The 8,334-nt window shown below is 31.6% G+C and overlaps 1 long non-coding RNA gene across 1 annotated transcript; it reads right to left on the bottom strand.

Moving 5' to 3' along the window:
- Positions 1–190: 190 nt before the first annotated feature.
- LOC127717601 (uncharacterized) lies at positions 191–7,845 on the bottom strand. Its single transcript, XR_007989260.1, has 3 exons — positions 7,779–7,845; positions 2,973–3,002; positions 191–764 (listed from the first exon to the last, which is right to left on the bottom strand). It is a non-coding gene; the product is annotated as an uncharacterized LOC127717601 (long non-coding RNA).
- Between the last annotated feature and the right edge of the window lie 489 nt (positions 7,846–8,334).

The raw sequence follows: 8,334 nt of genomic DNA, 5'->3' as shown, positions 1-8,334 counted from the left end.
GGCCCTTGCAAGTAGGAGAAATCGATTACGGGGAGAGTCTGAATTATTCGGGTTAATGACCGTCGAAATTGAAAAATGGCGGTACCGAAGATTGAAAATTAATGATTTGAATTTCTTTTTCAACGATACATTTTTTGAATTCTTAAATTTTTCAAATAATTTTAAAACTTATGATATCAAGTATGCCGCTCATGTTACGTTTGGTTTCTTAAAATTTCACAAATTCACGATTTCCTACCGGGTCGTCCTCCGCGGAGAATTATTTTTCTGTTGTCTGTTGACGGCTTTCGTAGAATTTATCTCCAATTGATTCTCGGATAATAAATCCGGGGTTTAAACTGACAAATCAGGGATTTGCTGTCCGGCTGTTATGCATTAAATAATCAGATTTTACTACATAAACATTTATTTCAAAAATAGAGCTCATTTACAGTCAGCTACACCTGACAAGAACTGACCTCCATCGACAATAAGCCTTGATCGTGTCTGGAATTGTAATCCTATACCAATGGTAGCTTGACAGAAATAATCATGTTCGTCATTCTCCACAATACTGTTGATAGTTAAATTCGTAGCATTGGGATACATCACAATGTTGTATTTGCTTCCACTAGATATTGTCGTTGTTGTACCACCAGTGATTGAACTCTTTGACCAAGACCATGCTGTAGCCTGAGTTCCAGTTAAAGTACACTGTATTTTGTATGAGACATCCCCGTAAACAGCAGTTCCATCTAAGGGATTTACTTTTAATGATATCTGTCCTACGATATAAAAAAGACATGTAATATGAAAATAATACATTATAAATTTAATGTTTCCAAAGCGTTTTTCATTGGTTAACTTCATCAGGAATCCGCAAACTCAAATGTTTGAAAGCTAAAAGGATGTATAAGTACATAGTACCATAGCGAGTGAAAAGCTCGATATAAACTCAAATGTTTGACAGCTAAAAGGATGTATAAGTACATAGTACCATAGCAAGTGAAAAGCTCTATAATCAGACGGGACTGAATAATTAAAGCCAAATACTTCCATTTCAAAGACATTTAAACGAACCAGAAACGTACAAATGACAATATTGATCGATGTCTATGTATCTTGCAATTCACTACTGCCAACTTACTAATTGTCAACAATTCTTTTCATACATGCAAATATATAATGTCAAATGTTGTGTTTATGTTATATTTTTTTTTATTTCAAATATTATTGTCACTGGCTCCAAAGACAATATTAAACAGAAAATGCAGAAACAAAGTCATCCTGGAAACTGAAGACATGTTTATAAGCAATATAGACGTATATGAGGAGCGGATACTTCAAAAAGTATGCTTCGAACAATATCTTCCCTTATCAAGATAACAACCAAAGGCTCCGGATGGAAGTACTTGTCCTTCTACATATGTGAAACAGGTCGTATTGCCTTGAAATAAAACGCACAATGCATGAAACTCAGTGAGAACAACGAATCGACAACACGATGTGAGACGATTTGAAAAATGTATGTGAAAAACCATTTGCACCACACTAACAAGGTAATGACAAACATACATGCATCCGTAGTTTGGATTTTTATATATCTTTAAAGAGTTTCTGTTAATCCATAGTGAATGTTCATTCTGCATCTCCTTTTTTGTAACTATGTTTAATTCTAACGTCAGAAACACTATTATTGGTTTTAGCTTTGCAGACAATAGCATTTTACATAAACAATTATATCTTATTGTTCTGTAAGTTTGTCACAGAAAACTTCACGAAATATCATTGTTTCTGTCAAAAATCATGAACCTCTTCAGTTGTTATCTTTGTGGATATTTTGACCTTTTTAGCCTTTTCGGGTTTTGTTTGCTATGCCATTTTTCAATATCGTCAGGTAATTTTCTTAACAAATTAGCCTATATATTCATGATTTTCTGTGGTGTTTTAGATGTCGTCTCATTCAAATAAAGTCTACGTCTCCTTTTATTTAAACATTAAAAGTTCATGCAACTATATATGCATATGTATTGGGGTTATCTCGACTGAAGGGACTTTCACAAAAGGCAAATAAAATAACACAGACATTTTATGTTTAGTCAATATGGTTTAAACAAATTCTTATTACACAAACACTTCTGAAATTTCAACATGAGTGTTGCTCAGTATTTTAGTTTTCTATGTAGTGGTTTGTGAATTATTGTTTGTTTAAATCGTTAAATGGCATTCGACTAATGAGTGTTAAATGTCCCCTTAATTTCTGAAGATTCCGCCTTTCTTTTTTTAACTGACCTACAAGAATTAATAAAACAACACACATTATAAATGTCTTACAGTACTCGAATTGCGTTAATATCTCACTTGTACCATACACCATACATCATTAGACCATATACCGTTACACCATACCTCATTAGACCATATACCGACACCATACATCATTAGACCATATACCGTTACATCATACATCATTACGCCATCACAACATTTCCCTTTACTCATTCCTATTTGTATCATACATGATTTTCATCATTAAAAATAACCACTAATCTAATGTGTTTAAGGGACTTAAACCTTTCAATACATCTTTTAAGAAACAACCTGAAATACAAAACAATTAGAAATCTATAATGAACCATACTATCCCTCTTACACTACAAATCATGCACCATTACACCATACCCATTATATTATTGAAATTTTATACATTCCAAGAGCTGTAGGTAAAATAAAAAAAAAACATGGATCACTGCGATTAATGGATGAATATCAGAATCAGTGTAGCCAACCTGTTGTTAAAGCAGAGAAATATCAAAATACGGTGTTGCTAAAAAATATATATAACAATGCTGTTAGTATAAAGGCTAATTGATAAGCTTAAGTAAACAATTGCAATACAGGTATAAGAATAACGGTTATAACAGAAGCAGGAAAAAGTTAGTATCAATTGAATAAAGAAGCTTCACAACCTGTGTATAAACATGAGTTTTTACCTCCGTTTTGTGTTCGAATCTTCGATATAACTAAAATATTCGAGTATTTAAAATCATAATTACATTCTTTTAAAACTATTTACCATGTACATATGGTGTTGTGGTATGTTTAATTTAATAATTTAATAATTTAATAATGCCGTCCATCATATATTATTTTCCATTTCAACCTTTTTTTCTACGAAAGTTTTAATGATACATAATGTTTATTTGTTCGTGGTTGTCATAAATTTTAGGTCCTTTCTCGGTAAAAAAAAAACCACAACTAAATGAATATGATAGTAAACTTCATCAGTTGCATTTCATGCATTGACCACTCCTGCAAATGTCCCTTGAAATTATGTGCATCATCAATTAATGAATATCAAATAGCAGTGCTAAAGTCGCTAGTGTCGGCTGCATGTATTAATGATGCTGTAGGGTATGACACACAACATATGAAGATTTAAATTTCGAAAGCACGAAAATTGTTCCAAGATCATTTATACTTCACGATACGACCCCAAACCAACCAACGACTTATCGCTATACATACGCGTATATAAAAATATTATTTAAAAGCAATATAAAAAACAAAATAAAATTGACATAAAAGAAAACGTCCCGACCTGTGTGTAATTAATTCCCTTTTTGCTATGTGTTATATTTGAGCAATATAAGTCAGCATACCAAATGAATAGTAAATTGAAGAATTCTTACAACATACAATTGTTAAGTACAAGAAAAATATATTTAGATGTATTGTAAATCAGCTGCACCTTAGATATGAAGCTCTTTGTTGAGATGATTAAATAAGACAACATTGCAAAAATGCATGATTGCCATTTAGAACAATTACAGGTAAAGTGTGTTGCACACTTAAATTGTTTATCAAGAAGAGTTACCTTATATCATGTTTATAAGACTAATATACAATTCCTATGAGTCATCCTATTTATTCAAATCTAAATTGCTGCTTAATTTCAAACCAATGTCTTATAATATTTTTTATGAAGATCATCCGATTAAGCTTTATTTTGTTAAGGGTAGTTTTCCTTGTTTATGTACAAAATTCTTTTTTTATTAATATGCCTTAAATAACCTCAAGTGAAATCATTTAAAAAATACACGAATCGAAGAGTGTAATGAACCGTTTGTGTACGTCAAATAATTTCAGTATTTGAATATATTGTTATTCTACAGTCGAAAAGAAGCAATAGTCAGACACATATAAAACTTTGGCCAGCTAGTAGATTGACCCTGGTCATTTAGCAATAATTGAAGTTGTATATAGAAAAAAAAATTTATAGTTGACATTCAAATATATTTGTTGATACCGAAATATATATACGAAGTTGTCTTCTCTGTAGGAACATGACTGGTCATCGGTTGGTGCACCGGACCCACCTTTCCTATGACAAAATCATTTTTGTGATGTTCCGCCATTCAGTATCACTATTCTTGATTTCATTGGAGCGTCAAATGTACGACAAAAATCACAGTAGGTATAGTGTCCGGCTGGGATCGCGTTCTTTTTTTCGAGTGATTTGATCGGGATTTTTCGAGTGTGGCCACAGACGTTTTTAGGATTGAGACGTACGTACATTGTGTGTATAAAGAGGGCATGTGTATTTTTCTAACAGAAAATATATCCTTAATGTTTCATTTACTATTTGTCTAGATGATAGTTTGTTTTAACGTTCTATGAATGAAAAACAAGAAAACATTTTAAATACTACTAACCTGATGAGGAATAAGATCAAGCGTATTTTATACTTGGTCACACAGCAATAAAACATCATGATAGCTTCCTTTCCATCAGTTAGCAGGTCTGAGGACACAGTTATCGTCCTTAGATTTTCGTTGTCTACAAATATAGTACCTAGTGTGGACAGTGTATAACTTGCAAATTTTGCATAAACTTTCCAAATTTATTTCTTTATATTTTATGCATGAAATATTAAGTCAGAGGATGAAATTACATGTAAAAAAAAATTGGTGCTGAATCTTTATGTTACGTAGTGATTTGGTCCAGTTAAAAAAGGTCAAAAACTAGTATGTCTGAAGCTGTTAAACTGAATTTTAGACCCCCTTAACATAGAATTATCAATATTTTGAGTTAGAGCTGGTAGACTTTTCTATAATTTTGATATTATTTGTCCCAATAGTAGTACACTACACTGTAAAATTTGACTTTATTGTCTAAAAGAAATGCACTACGAAATAACTGTGTTCTCGGGCCAGCAGTGCTTTAAAAAAATGAAAAATACGGATCTTTATCTAGACATTACAGTTACCAATGTATATCTACGGAACACTTCGCAAGATATGAATAAGATACACGAGGTGTACGATATTGTATACAATTTGTTACTTATAATTATTTTGAAAGGAACATATTAAAGCTTATAGATTATTCATTTCATTGCTTAATATATATTCCATTCAAAATCTATTGTCAATTGAAAATAGTACAGGGGCGGATTAAGTGATTTTTTTGGGAAGGGAGGGGGGGGGGGGAGGGGGCTTGGCTGGTCCTAGGCCTCTCTTAGTAGATCATGCTATCATGATGTTTTATTGCTGTGTGACCAAGTATGACATACGTTTGATCTTATTCCTCATCTGAATAGTAGTATTTAAAAAATTTTCTTGTTTTCGATTCATAAAACGATAAAACAAATTATCATTTTCGGTCCTCAATGCTCTTCAACTTTGTACTTGTTTGGCTTTCTAACAATTTTGATCTGAGCGTCACTGATGGGTCTTATGTAGACGAAACGCGCATCTGGCGTATCAAATTATAAGCCTGGTACCTTTGATAACTTTTTACACCACTGGGTCGATGCCACTGCTGGTGGACGTTTCGTCCCCGTGTGTATCACCAGCCCAGTAGTCAGCACTCCGGTGTTGACATGAATATCAATGATATGGTCATTTTTATAAATTTCCTATTTTCAAAAGTATGAATTATTCAAAATACTAAGGATTTTTTCTTATCCCAGGCAAAGATTACCTTAGCCGTATTTGGCACAACTTTTTGGAATTTTTGGTCCTCAATGCTTTTCAACTTTGTATTTATTTGGCTTTCTAACTATTTTGATCGAAAAAAAGTTGAATAATTCACTCGAAAAAACACGATCTCCGCCGGACACTATACCTACTGTGAAAAGGTTACCAGGAAACAAATATGTATGTATATATATTTACTTGCAAATCAATCAGAGCAGTTAGTATAATATTTCTGGTGATTCTATTGTTTTACCGGGGCACATATTTTGAATATTTGAACGTCGTTATCAACATTACATTAGTTTTATGCTTTGATTACAGCAAAATTTTTGTTTGATATACATAGCACTGTAAATTAACACATTTCCGCTTGCTTTTAGGTGATACCAAACATCTTGACTAAAATTTATTTGGCTTGTTTAATTTTCATAACATTTTGACAAAATATTTACTTTGACCCTTTGACAAAAATATAAAAAAATTTAAAAAATTTGAACCACACACTTTATCGAAAAAATTTCATTATATATATAGCAGTTTGACAAACACTAATTTTGATTATTGAGGAGCTTAATATTTCCTTAACAATAGAACGTGATTAAAACGTTCAGCTGATTTTTACAGAGTTATCTCCCTGTAGTGTTATAACTTAACTCTGTAAATCTCCCAGTAGTGTTATAACTTTCTTTTTTTGTCTGTTTGGTGGTCACACTACAGTGTATAAGAAAGTATAACAAAATTACCGAACTCCAAGGGAAAATTCAAAAAGATGAAGTCCATGAAAACTGACAAAATGATACGTTATCAAACAACGGAATGAGTGGAAAACAACTCACATTCCTGACTTAGTACAGGCATTTTCCTAAAAAAAGGGTGGGCATACATTGTTAAAAGACGTAGGTAAAACATATGTGACGTTTTATTATGCATATTAGAATCAGTAATAAAAATCTTTAAAGTCGATTTACAGTAAATGATACTTTCTTATGATTACTCTGGAGAACATTTAATATGAAATTATATTTTTGAATAAATCCACGAATTCCCCCAACTGTAGAAAATGATTCGTATTTATATTTAGAAAGACATAAAAATTATTCTATTTCCAAACGTCTTTTCATAAATTTGAAACCATTCACTGATAACATCAGACTGTGTAAGTATGTGATCTTTTCGTAGTTTATATAATACCTTCCCAGTAGAATACAATAATTTAGAAAACATGAGCAACACGACGGGTGTCACATGTGGAGATCACCCCTATTTTTTGGCGGGGTCATGTTGCTCAGTCTTTAGATTTCTTTTTTAAGCCATGGCGTTGTCAGTTTATTTTCGACTTACTCCTAAAAATTGTTGAATTTAAGTACACTCAAACAAACTTATATATATATATATTTACATCTTTAGTAGGGGTCATTTGAGACAATTTAATGTTATTTTTATTACAGTTGAAAAAAAAACATCTTAAATAATTTAATTTTGTTACGATTTATATGCCTCTATCATGATTGGCATTTTAGAAATTTTTACGAGGCCATGATTCAGGATTCACTTTGGTTGTTTAAAAACGTCTAGAAAGCAAATATTAAATTTGATTTTAAATAATTTGTATCATTGTTGTTAAGTTGAAACAGTAATTAATTTGTAGACCGGAAATTAATGATCAGAACAACAGTCTCCTCTTACATTTGAAAGTCTACATTTTAGGGAGAGGCATGTATGCCAACAGTGGTTGGCCTTAACACTATATCGGTTGAAAAATTCTAATTAATATTTATATTCCGTTTTAGCAATTTTTATTTGTGAATATGTACATACCATGTATCAAGATCAAGTAAAATACTCCTATTAAAAATAAGAATTTCATGTTTACTTCATAAGGAAGTATATTCTACAATTGACTTACATTCTAATCGACGATGCATATCGGGTTAACCTATTAATGACAGATCCTGTTTTAACAAAAAAAACTTTAAAAATACCACTATTTCGGGACACAACAAAATTAGTCAACGTAATTGTTCGCCAAGTAAATGAGTAGGGACAATGTTGTATTCATCTTATCAAACTCCCGTTCTTTAACGAAAAGTTATCAAATATTTCCGTAGACTTTTCTTAAATGCTACAAACTATATGACTTTATCTTTGGTCAGCAGTTTGATAGTAATGAGTGGTTACGGGGAACACTTTCGGATCAGTCATTTGCTTACTTCACGATAGGTTTTTTATATTTTATGAGCAAACAATATCACAAAAAGGATGAGAATTTTAGATGGTCTTCTCTTAGAATATAATATTGATGGTTACAATTTATTAGTCTTCAAATTTTTCAATATATTATTACAAAATTCCCCCGCGTGGTTTAAATGACATA

Source organism: Mytilus californianus, unplaced genomic scaffold (genome assembly GCF_021869535.1).
Source record: "Mytilus californianus isolate M0D057914Y unplaced genomic scaffold, xbMytCali1.0.p SCAF_10, whole genome shotgun sequence".
Lineage (NCBI taxonomy): Eukaryota > Metazoa > Mollusca > Bivalvia > Mytilida > Mytilidae > Mytilus > Mytilus californianus.
This window is presented reverse-complemented; position numbering and strand designations above follow the sequence as displayed.